Source organism: Jaculus jaculus, chromosome 8 (assembly GCF_020740685.1).
Source record: "Jaculus jaculus isolate mJacJac1 chromosome 8, mJacJac1.mat.Y.cur, whole genome shotgun sequence".
Lineage (NCBI taxonomy): Eukaryota > Metazoa > Chordata > Mammalia > Rodentia > Dipodidae > Jaculus > Jaculus jaculus.
In genome coordinates this window covers 101582023-101595167 of record NC_059109.1, presented here as the reverse complement: position 1 = coordinate 101595167, position 13145 = coordinate 101582023, and the positions used below count along the sequence as shown (strand labels likewise).

Below are 13145 nucleotides of genomic sequence, written 5' to 3'. Positions count from 1 at the left end.
AGACTGTGTCTACAAATAATAATAATAATAACGATAATAAGGTGAGGAGTGAGAAACTGAGGAGGAGATAGTATGCTGTCCTCTGGTTTCTACATGTGAATACATATTTACCCACAGAGGTACATCCACACATACACTCACACCCATACACACCACACTTACAAAAAGAAGAGTAAGAAACTTGTGAAGGAACATGTGGCCCTCAACCCAAGTAAGGGTGTCTGGATGTGATACAGTGGGCATGGGAAGCTCTCTAGAATCTTTGGGCAAGAGAACACCTCTCTCTCTCTCTCTCTCTCTCTCTCTGTGTGCACGCGTGCTTGCACAGAGGCCAGCAGTTGACCATGGTGTCTTCCTCCATCACTCTTCAGTTTATCACCTGAGGCATGGTCTCTCAGTTGAGCATGGACCTTGCTGATTCTGCTAGTTTATTTAGCCAGCTTGCTTTTGGGTTCTCTTTCTCTACCCTCCAATGCTAGGATTGTAGTTGGGAAGCCCACACCTAACTGGCATTTACATGGGTGCTGGGGAGCCAAACTCTGATCCTCACACTTGTGGCAAGCACTTTATCCACTCTGCCCCCTCTCTTGCCTGAGGGTTTCTTATGTTATCTATCCCAAGAACTAGCCTTGATGGGTAACCATTCCTTTCTACCATATACAATAATGAAAGAAAATTTCTGCTTCCTAACAAGATCCTGCTGCTAAAAAGAAAGCATTAAAAAAAAAAAATCAAACAAGCTCTTATTTAAAATTTTTAGTCAGGTTAGTAGCCAGATGTATGTTGCTTGGTATTTTTTTCCCCTTTTCTCATTTACATAATCTAATGGGGCAATCTCAAGGCTGAGGGATCATTTTGGTATACTGATCTGTAACATACTAGCACATGACTTTGTCTCCAATTACAGTGTGTTGTTTTTTTTCTAGCATTCTAAGTGTTGCCAAAAAAATTAAAAAAAAATGAAGTTGTTGGCCAGGGGAGTCCCTGATGTCCTTAAAGCATTATAAGCTATTGCCAAAGCTCTTGGCTTCCCACCAGGAATAGATGGTAGGACCTTATTGCTGAAGATTTCCCCTTTGCCTGGGCTGCAAGGTCACTGAGAAATTGAACCAGGACTGAGCTGGAAGCCTTCTCCTTGTAGACCAGCTGACAGAAAGCTGGAAAAACCTGCACTGCATGCAGCCCTATGATTAACAGAAGTCATCACTGATAAGAACAGTGGACTCTGCAAGTCTTAAGTTTGGCCAGCCAGGCCAAATGTCCAAGTGGATGCAATAGTGTCATGTCTGTTATGGGGGAAACAAACTGTTCTGTAATTGGACTGGAGGCCCACTCTGTGGGAGGGAATACATGCCTTGTACTGCCAACCTAATCAAAAGCTTATAATGGGGGAGGTCATGAGGCTTATGAATATGACACCTGCTCTTGTCTGGCTAAATGTATATATTATGCTCACCAAACTGCCCTGTAAGTACTTCACTTAATGGTCATACACACATATTAATGCCACTGTCACTTTTGGTAAGAGAAGCTTCTCTTTTCAGATGGAAGTGACCACTGGGATTACCTAAAAAGCACCATAGTGCTGAGAAGAAGTGACGGAGGAGTGTTCAGCACTGAAACATCTCTATCACATCTTCCAAGGCTCAGGGTCCATTGCGGAAAAGGTGGCTGCTAGCATGTAAGATCCAAAGGAAGGGTAGGACTGCTTACAATGCAATCTTCCAGACAGAAATTGACTTCGACATCCATGACCTTGCAGTGCCTAGCAATACCTTCACAAGACCTTCATAATAGAAGGAAAAGATGATGACATCAAAATAAAAGAGATTCTAATGGAGAGGGGAGGGGATATGGAGAGTGGATTTGTGAGCAGAAAACTGGGGGAGGGGAGGGAACAATCATGGTTTATTGCCTGTAAGTATGGAAGCTTTCAATGAAAACAGTGAAAAAGATGAGAAGGTGATGAGAAACCAGACAGCTGAGGAGAGCACAAGCAGCACGTGTGTTTAGGCTTCGGGAAGAAAGGCCTCCCTCACATGGCCTACATCATCACATGAACATTTAGTGTCTGATGTTGTTTACTGGAGTACAGAGCAGGATGTTTTCTAGGGAGTTAGAGAATGGGGAAAGAAATTGTGAGTGGGGGCAGATGATCCACTTTCCTCTACCTGCTCTGAAAACTGACAGCTGAAAACAAGAGATAGAAAACTCAGAGAACTAGCTGTTTTTCAGAACACAGTCTTCAGTGTGCCTTTAGAAGTTTCCATTTCACACCTGGAAAAATCCAAGCTTCTCTGGCTTTATCAATTAACACATCACAAGGAGAAGGAGCTGTGCATGTTAACAATGAGGACTTCACAGCCGGGCATGGTAGAGCACACCTTTAGTCCCAGCACTTGGGAAGCAGAGGTAGATGGATCGTCATGAGCTTGAGGCCACCCTGAGGCTACATAGTGAATTCCAGGTCAGCGTGGGCTAAAGTGAGACCCTACCTCGAAAAAACAACCAACCAAACAAAAAAAGTTCTCACTTTGGCAGCACATCTACTAAAATTGGAACAATGCAGAGAAGATTAGCATGGCCCCTGCACAAGGATGACACTCAAATTCGTGAAACGATGAAGATTTCTACTTAGTGTTTGACAAAGAAGAGACCTGTAGTTTTGCCATGAGCTAGTGTGACTTAAAATGAAAAGTATGTGGGCAGAGAACAAATATGGGTGGACACTCCCTCTCCCAGCCCAAATCCTTTGGGTATTTGGTGGGTTCCAGGTCAGAAGAGAGTACCTGTCTTCCCTTGGGTGAGGATACAGGCTGTGGTCATCTTTTAGTGGTAGTTATTTTATACGAAGAAATACTGGTTGTTATGCCATTGAAGCTTATCTGTCTTCAGTTGATTTGCAGCTAATCTATTTTAAGCAATTTCTGTAACTGCCAGGGGGTGGGGCATGAATTAATCCTGCAGCCAGGGCAAACTGAGCATAAGGACATTTCATAATGTGTACTTGTAAGATATTATCCTCCCAAACATTAAACAAATTGAGAATTAAAACATGGTGGTAATGCACCAATAATACATCTAGGTTTGATCCGTATTAAACAATAAGGCAGACAGTCATGGAATTGGATGGCTACCACAACCAATAAATCAACCATCCAAAAAAAAAGCCACCCTGTCTGAACAGTTGAATAACTTTTAGACAGAGGTTATATTATCTAATATTTAATCTAAGTTTTCAGTTTGCAAATAAAAGGTGTACAGGCAGAGATGAGCTGGTACCTTAGCCATTCACAGAATTAGAAATTAATCAGACTGCAGTGGCAGGTATAATAGGGTTATATACTTAGGTTGTATTATAACTCTACTGTTTAGGGGCAGCCGAGAGAAGGGGATTTCAGTCTTGTTTCAGCCTCTTCCTAGGTTCTCCCCAGGGTCTATGACCTCTCCTGCCATGGGCTTTTGACCAGGTATACAATACCAAGCATGAATTCACTCCTGTAGAGAGGGCCTCAATTTCAACCAGAAAGCAGTTGCTTAGCCCCATAACAATCATGCCATCATTGTACCAGGAGGTACATGTTGCCTCAAAGGTCCAGTGTGCAGCACCACTGGTAAGAGTGTTGATGACTTTTCAGAGCATGTGGCAGGGGGGTCCAGGTTCTCCCCATCCTCATCCTCATAGCACTACCTGACCAGGCATGTACATATCGCATGTCTCAGTCCCATTTCTATTTCCCATCTGGAACAGTAATAGTGCCTCATATCAGATCCTCAACAATGTGTGAGAGAGAATGCATGTGAAGATGGATGAGATCCTAAGACTTTGCAAAGAAAGGAGTATTGGTCATATATGCATTAGGAAGAAAGAGCTTTGGCAAACAGAGGCTTTAACCATAAGTGTTTATCTCATTTCAGGAAAGAGATTAACTGTCTGGATGACTTGGGGTCATTGGAATGCAGCATTGGGCTATTTCCAGGTGGTCATGGCCTGAGGTACCATGACTGCCTGGAAATAGCCTAATACTGGATTAGGCTGAGGTACAGTCTCCTTCTCTCTCTCTCTTTCCCCCTTCCTTTTTTTTGAGGTAGAGTCTCCCTCTAGCCCAGGCTAACCTGGAACTTACTCTGTATGCCCAAGCTGGCTTTGAACTCACAGAAGCTCTTCTTCCAAGTGCTGGGACTAAAGGTATGTGCTATCATGCCTGACCATAGTAGTCAAATTAAAAGTTAGAATCAGGCTGAAGAGATGGCTTAGTGGTTAAGGCACTTGTTTGCAAAACCTAAGGACTCAGGTTCAACTCCCCAAAACCTATGTAAGCCAGATGCTCATGGTGGCACATGCATCTGGAGTTTGTTTGCAGTAGCTAGAGATCCTGGTGTGTCCATTCCCTCCCTCTCTCCCTCTCTCTCTTTTTCTCTCTAATAAACAAACAAAAATAACATTAAAAAAGTTAGAGTCTATGTCAAAACATTGCACCAAGCACTTTTCAAGCTTTTTTTTTTTTTTAAGTATTCTTATTTTGCAGATGAGTGAGGTAAGGCTTAGTAAGGCTCACAGTTTGCAAGATGCAGCTTTGTTTTGAGCCAAATCTGTATTCCTGGAGCCCACAAGACTGGTCCCTTGTAGCTGATTTTTCACCTCACCAGATCCTAGAAATCAACTAGGTCCAGATAATATGTAGCCATTCCTCCAGATTTGCTCAGCAAGGTCCTGCCTCAGAAATGATAGAGCATCATTACACCTTCGTCACAAGACTGGAGAAATATGATCATTGCCTGGAGCTTTGAAATGGGACAGAAGTATAGACAAGTTACCTTTAAATATATCTCCCTTCAAATGAAACAAAAATACTTATGGATGAATATAAATTACCCCCAATCTTGTATGTAACCATATATTGATTTTTCATAAGTTTTTCCTAGTCCTATCTGGTTTTATATTCAAACTCCACTGTAATATATAGGTCTTCTATATTATAAACCTTAAAAATAATATGAATGACCTGAAAGAAGTCTGCCACAAACCACCCACGTACTAAAGCTTTTTGTCAGTGCTCTTGGTTGTTTCCCAGAACTAGATGGTAAGATCCAGATGTGGACAACAGCACAAGGTTTGGTTTCAGGACATAAGGAAATCAAGCTGCACCTGAAATGGAAGCTTCCTGCCTACTGGCTCATTTTCATAATGCAGGAAGATGCTATGCAGGTTGCTGGGAGTGAAAGATCAACAGTCTTACTCAGGGATAGGCTCCATGTTCTGTACAACTGGACCTGCGAGGCCAGATGTGTCCCCTGGTACAACAGTTGCCATGATGGTTATGAGGCTAGCCAGTTGCTTTCTGATTGAATTGAGGCCAGCTCCAAGAGAGTGAGTTCATGCTTGGTCCTATAAACCTGGCCAAAGGCCTGTGGCTAGGGAGACCCTCTGGAGGAACCTACTAGTATTGTCTTGCTAAATGAACATGTTGTCAAACTGCCTTCTAAATATTTATGTTTATGCGCACAGTGCTGCCTTCAGTTTTGGTGACAGAAGCTTCATTTTCCAGTGGGTAGTCGTTACTGTAGAGACATATAACTGATGAAAGTGTTGAGAATAAGTGATGCTGAGTGCTCATCTCTAAATGGTAGTCTGTATCACCCCCTCAGAGGCTCAGGGAACATCACTGACAAGGGGGTAGAGAGGACGTGAGAGCCAGAGGACGGGCAGGACTGCCGCGGGATGCTGTCTTCTGGCCACGACACAGCCATTGCCCTCATAACTCACAGTAGCTGTGGTTACTCACACAAGACTGAGCTTGTCACCATTTCATCATGAATGGTGAACAGGCTTGTGAGACCCAACCCCTCCCTGAGGAGGTGACTCATGCTCCTTTGTATCCCAACTTTGACCCAATTTGTTAAAATTGGGTTATTTTTTAACTTTCTTTCTTTTTTTTTCTTGCAATTTAATAAATGCATATAATGTACAGTAAATATGTTATTTATGGGAGAGAAAGAGAGCATGCTAGGTTCTCTAGCCAGTGCAAACAAACTCCAGACACATGCACCACCTTATGCATCTGGCTTATGTGGGTACTGGGAAATCAAACCTGGGTCCCTAGGCTTCACAGGCAAGCACTTTAATATAGCACTTGTATAGCCAGCCACAGCTCTTGTCTTTGCTTTCCTTCTTCTCTCTTTCCCCTCCTCCTCCCTGGGACACTTGAAATTTCTTTCCTAGGAGTATTTTAAGGATCGTCTTCTTAAATAAAAAAATTAAATTGACATGTTAAAAACTCAATAGTACTTAAGGTTCTGTAATGAAAAAAGCTGCTCATTAACTTACCCTTTCTGTGGTTCAGAGCTATCATACTTGTAACTATTTTCACTTTGGGGCTGTTTTATTATAATTTATATAATGCCAAATTAAAAAAATCTTAATAATTCTAGATTTTATCCTCTTTAGATATCTACTGAGTCCCACTATGTGAACTAAAAGTTTAGTTAATTCATACCTTTCACCATTTTCTTTCATACATCTAATATTTGATAGCTATTTTTTTCATATTGATGTTCATTTTACTTTTTTTTTCTCAATTTTTATTAACATTCCATGATTATAAAAAATATCCCATGGTAATACCATCCCTCCCCCCACTTTCCCCTTTGAAATTCCATTCTCCATCATATCCCATCCCCATCTCAATCAGTCTCTCTTTTATTGTGATGTCATCATCTTTTCCTCCTCTTATGATGGTCTTGTTTAGGTAGTATCAGGCACTATGAGGTCATGGATATCCAGGCTATTTCATGTCTGGAGGGAGCATGTTGTAAAGAGTCCTACCCTTCCTTTGGCTCTTACATTCTTTCTGCCACCTCTTCCGCATTAGACCCTGAGCCTTGGAAGGTGTGAACAAGATGTTACTCAGTACTCCAGTCACTTCTTTCCAGCACTATGATAGCTTCTGAGTTGTCCCAAGGTCACTGCCATCTGAAAAGAGAAGATTCTCTACCCAAAGTGAGAGTAGCATTAATATAAAGATATAAATATTAAGAGAAGTGCTTACTGGGCAGTTTGATAAGCATAGTATATACATTTATCTAGACATCAGCAGATGTTACACCCCTAAGGCTCATGAATACCCCTGTTTAAGTTTTCAGTATCAGGGATGTATTCCCTCCCATGGAGTGGGCCTCCAGTCCAATTAGAGGGCAGTTTGTTTCCACCATTTCCACTATTGCACCCGTTGGCTCATTTGGCCTGGCTGGCCAATTATAAGGCTTGCAGTGTCCACTGTTGAGTACGTTCACTTTCTCCCATTGAACTACATGTAGAATGGCTTCTTCCAGCTTTCTGTCAGATGGTCTACATGAAGGAGGTTATCAGCTCAGTTCCAGCAGGATTTCTCAGGGGCCTTGCAGCCCAAGTATGTGGAGTCTTCAGCAATAGGGTCTTACCATATATTCCTGGTGGGAAACCAAGGCCTTGGCAATGGCATATAATGTTTTGGGGGCATCAGGGACCTCCCTGGCCAATAACTCACTGGAGGTATCCCATCTTTGGCACTGAAAATTTTCTAACAACGATCTATGGCTCCTGAGTGCTCCATTGTCCAAAACCAGATGATTCCATATGATTTATTTGTATCCTCTTAGATTTTGATTACCTCTCCCTCCACCTTTGCTTTACTCAATCTCTTACCCTGACCTCACTTCGGGCCTTTTCACCCCCAATAATCTATTCTTCTACTTACATATATACAATGCCAACCTATTAAGTACCCTCCTCTCTTCCTTTCTCTTCCCTTTATATCTCCTTTTTAACTTACAGGCCTCTGCTACTGAGTTTTTTCCTTCTCACACAGAAGTCCAATCATCTGTAGCTGGGATCCACATATGAGAGAGAACATGCGGCACTTTGCTTTCTGGGTCTGGGTTACCTCACTTGGTATAATCCTTTCCAGATCCATCCATTTTCCTGCAAATTTCATAACTTCATTTTTCTTTAGCGCTGAGTAGAATTCCATTGTATAAAAGTGCCATATCTACATTATCCACTCATCAGTTGAGGGACATCTAGGCTGGTTCCCAGCTATTATGAATTGAGCTGCAATAAACATAGTTGAGCATGTACTTCTAACGAAATGGGATGAGTCTTTAGGATATATTACTAGGAGTGCTATAGCTGGGTCATATGGTAGATCAATCTTTAGCTGTTTTAGGAACCTCCACACTGATTTCCACAATGGCTGGACCATATTGCATTCCCACCAGCAGTGTAGAAGGGTTCCTGTTTTTCCACACCCCCATAAGCATTTATGATCATTTGTTTTCATGATGGTAGCCAATCTGACAGGAGTGAGATATAATCTCAATGTAGTTTCAGTCTGCATAATCTGATAACTAGGGATGTAGAACATTTTTTTAGATGCTTATATGCTATCCATTTTTCTTCTTTTGAGAACTCTCTATTTAGCTCCATAGCCCATTTTTAATTAGCTTGTTTGATTTCTTATTATTTAACTTTTTGAGCTCTTTGTATATCCTAGATATTAATCCTCTATTATATATATAGCTGGCAAAGATTTTTTCCCATTCTGTAGGTTGCCTCTTTGCCTTATTCACAGTATCCTTTGCAGTACAAAATCTTTGTAATTTCATGAGGTCCCAGTGGTTAATCTGTGGTTTTATTGCCTGAGCAATTGGGGTTATATTCAGAAAGTCTTTGCCAAGACTAATATGTTGAAAGGTTTCCCCTACTTTTTTGCTAGCAATTTCAGAGTTTCAGGTCTGATGTTAAGGTCTTTAGTCCATTTGGACTTAATTCTTATACATGGAGAGAGAGAGAAGAATCTATTTTCATCCTTCTACAGATACATATCCAGTTTTCCCAGCACCATTTGCTGAAGAGGCTGTCTTTTTTCCAATGTGTATTTTTGGCCTTTTTATCGAATATCAGGTGGCTATAGCTGCCTGAACTTACATCTGGGTCCTCTATTCTGTTCCACTGATCTACATGTCTGTTTTTGTGCCAGTACCACACTGTTGTTGTTACTATGGCTCTGTAGCATAGGTTAAAATCAGGTATGGTGATACCACCAGCCTTATTTTTGTTGCTCAGTGTTATTTTAGATATTCGAGGTTTTTTGTGATTCCAAATGAATTTTTGGATTGTTTTTTTCTATTTCCATGAAGAATGCCATTGGAATTTTGATGGGGATTGCATTAAATGTGTAGATTGCTTTTGATAAGATTGCCATTTTCAAAATACTGATTCTTCCAATCCAGGAACAAGGGATGTTTTCCCATTTCCTAGTGTCTTCTGCAATTTCTCATTTGAGTGTTTTATAGTTCTTATTGTTCAAATACTTTACTTCCTAGGGTAGGTTTATTCCAAGGTACTTTTTTTCTTCGATGTAATTGTGAATGGGAGTGATTCTCTGATTTCATTCTCTGTGCGTTTGCTGTTCATATATAGAAATGCTACTGATTTCTGTGTATTTATTTTGTATCCTGCTACATGGCTGTAGGTGTTTATCAGCTCTAACAGTTTGCTGGTAGAATCTTTAGGGTCCTTTATATATAGAATCATGTCTTCTGCAAATAATGATAACTTGATTTCTTCCTTTCCAATTTGTATCCCTTTTATGTGTGTCTCTTGCCTTATTACTATGGCTAAGACTTCCAGTACTGTATTAAATAAAAGTGGGGACAGTGGACACCTTTTTCTTGTTCCTGATTTTAGTGGAAAATCTTCAGTTTTTCCCCATTTAGTAATGTGTTGGCTGTAGGCTTGTCATAAATAGCCTTTATTATATTGAGATATGTTCCTTCTATTCCCAGTCTCTATAGAACTTTTTTTTTTGTTTTTCGAGGTAGGATCTCACTTTGGTCCAGGCTGACCTAGAATTAACTCTGTCATCTCAGGTGGCCTTGAACTCATTGCAATCCTCCTACCTCTGCCTCCTGAATGCTGGGATTAAAGGTGTGTGCCACCATACCCGGCTTCTGTAGAATTTTTATCATGAAGGGATGTTGGATTTTGTCAAATGCTTTCTCTGCATCTAACGAGATGATCATGTGATTTTTGTCCTTCAGTACATTTATATAATGTATTATATTTATAGATTTGCATATATTGAACCATCCCTGCATCTCTGGGATAAAGCCTACTTGGTCAGTATGAATGATCTTTTTGATATATTCTTGTATTCTGTTTGCCAATATTTTGTTGAGAGTTTTTGCATCTATGTTCATGAGGGAGATTGGTCTGTAATTTTCTTTTTTGTTCTATCTTTGCCTGGTTTTGGTATCAGCATGATGCTGGCTTCATAGAAGGAGTTTGGTAGAATTCCTTCTTTTTCTATTTTATGGAAAAGCTTAAGAAGCACTGGTGCTAGTTCTTCCCTAAAGGTGTGGTAAAATTCAGCAGTGAATCCCTCTGGGCCTGTGCTGTTTTTAGTTGGGAGATTTTTGATAACTGCTCAGATCTCCATGCTTGTTATAGGTCTATTTAAATGATTAATCACATCTTGATTTAATTTAGGTAGGTCATATAAATCAAGGAAATCATCCATTTCTTTCAGATTTTCAGACTTTGTGGAGTATATGCTTTTATAGCATGTCCCTGTGATTTTTTGAATTTCTCTGGCTTCTCTTGTGATGCTACCTTTTTTCATCTCTAATTTTATTAATTTGTGTCTCTTCTCTCTTTTGTTCAGATCTGCTAGGGGTTTATCAATCTTGTTTATCCTTTCAAAGAACCAACTCTTTGTTTCATTGATTCTTTGTATTTCTTTTTGTTTCTATTTCATTAATTTCTGCCCTAATCTTTATTATTTCTTCCCATCTACTGACTTTTGGTTTGCCTTGTTCTTCTTTTTCCAAGGCTTTAACATGAAGCATTAGGTTGTTTACTTGCACCCTTTCTAATTTCTTTTTTTTTTTGTTGTTAAAAATTTTATTTATTTATTTGAGAGCAACAGACACAGAGAGAAAGACAGATAAAGGGAGAGAGAGAGAATGGGCGCGCCAGGGCTTCCAGCCTCTGCAAACGAACTCCAGACGCGTGCGCCCCCTTGTGCATCTGGCTAACGTGGGACCTGGGGAACCGAGCCTTGAACCGGGGCCCTTAGGCTTCACAGGCAAGCGCTTAACTGCTAAGCCATCTCTCCAGCCCCCTTTCTAATTTCTTAATGTAGGCACTTAAAGCTATAAATTTGCCTCTTAGGACTGCCTTCATTGTCTTTCAAAGATTTTGGTATGTTGTGTTCTCATTATTGTTTGACGTATAATTTTTTTGATTTCCTTCTTGATTTCTTCATTGACCCATTCATCATTTAGTAGTGCATTGTTTAATTTCCATGATTTTGTGTATGCTCCATAGCCTTTCTTGCTATTGATTTGTAGTTTGATTCTATTGTGGTCAGATAGAATGCAAGGCATTACTTCAATTTTTCTGTATTTGTTGAGATTTGCTTTGTATGCTAATATATGATCTATTTTAGAGAATGTTCCATGTGCTGCTGAAAAGAATGTATATTCTGCAGCATTTGGATGAAATGTCCTGTAGATATCTGTTAGGTCCATTCCTTCTATGACCTCACTTAGTCCAGATGTCTCTCTGTTTATTTTTTCCTGGGATGACCTGTCAATTGATGAGAGTGGGGTGTTGAAGTCACCAACTACCACTGTTTTTGGTGTTATCTGTGACCTTCGTTCCAGTAGCATTTGTTTTGATGAATTTGGGGGCCCCATGTTAGGTGCATGTATGTTTAGGATTGTACTGTCCTCCTGTTGAAGGGTGCCTTTAGTCAATATAAAGTGACCTTCTCTATCTTTCTTAATTAATGTTGGACTGAAGTCTACCTTGTCAGATATTAGGATAGCAACCCCTGCTTGTTTTCTAGGTCCATTTGCTTGAAACACTGTTTTCCAACCTTTCATCCTAAGATAGTTTCCATCCTTTGTAGAAAGGTGGGTTTCTTGGAGGCAACAAATTGAAGGATCCTGCTTTTTAATCCAGACTGCAAACCTATTCTTTTTCGTTGGGGCATTGAGGCTATTGCTATTAAGAGATATTATTGAAAGGTGTGTATTCATTTTTGCTGTTTTTTTTTGTAGTTCTTCCAGTTTTACCTTTGCTCTCTTGTGTTAGTTAGTATTTGAATATTGTTTGTTTTTCCTGGTTCCTTATATGTGTGGTTTTCTTTTTCTTCAGCATGGAGGATTCTATCAAGTATTTTCTGTAGAGCTGGTTTTGACTTTAAATACTCTTTTAGCCTGCTTTTGTCATGAAATGTCCTTATTTCTCCGTCTATTTGAATGGATGGCTTTGTAGGATAAAGTAACCTTGGTTGACAGTTGTTAACTTTCAGGACTTAGAATATATCACTCCATGCCCTTCTAGATTTTAAAGTTTGTGTTGAGTAATCTGCTGTAATCCTGATAGGCTTGCCTTTGTAGGTAACTTGATTTTTCTCTTTCTTTTTCTTTCAATATTTTTTGTTTGGTTTTTGTGTTTGGTAGTTTGATTATAATGTGGCGAGGAGTGGTTCTTTCCAGGTTTTGTCTGGCTGGGGTTCTAAGGGATTCCTGTATCTGCATTGGCACCTCTTTCCCAATTTGGGAGAAGTTTTCTTCTCTGATTTTGTTGAAGCTGCCTACTATGCCTTTGGAGTGAAATTTTTCTCCTTCTACTATGCCCTGAATTCTTATGATTGATCTTTTCATAGTGTCGTGAATATTTTGAAATTCCCATTCATACTTTTCTATTAGTTTGTCTTTCCCTTTGTTGGACTATATTAGATCTGCCACCTGGTCTTCTAGCTTAGATATTCTATCCTCTCCTTCATCCATTCTACTGGTGAGATTTTCTACATAGTTTTTTTTTTATTTCATTAACTGTGTTTTTCATTGCCAGTAAATCTGACTGGTTTTTCTTTATTATTTCTATTTCCTTATTTATGTCTGGTATTGACCTCTTTATTTCATTAAATTGGTGTCCTGTGTTTTCTTTGATTCCTTTGATTTCCTCTTTCATTCCTTTGATTTCTTCTTTGACTTCTTTGAACATATTTATAATCATTCTTTTGAAATCTTTCTCAAGCATTTCCTCTAACTCGTTCTCACTGGAGGCCATTTTTGATGCATTAATACCTTTT

At 39.8% G+C, this 13145-nt stretch overlaps 1 protein-coding gene and 1 non-coding gene across 2 annotated transcripts in view; one reads left to right on the top strand and one right to left on the bottom strand.

Annotated features, from left to right (window-relative positions):
- The window catches only part of Slc24a3 (solute carrier family 24 member 3), a 558530-nt gene that overhangs the window by 77803 nt on the left and 467582 nt on the right, over positions 1-13145 (bottom strand). The window lies entirely within an intron of this gene.
- LOC123463081 lies at positions 2526-2632 on the top strand. Its single transcript, XR_006638693.1, has one exon. It is a non-coding gene; the product is annotated as a U6 spliceosomal RNA (small nuclear RNA).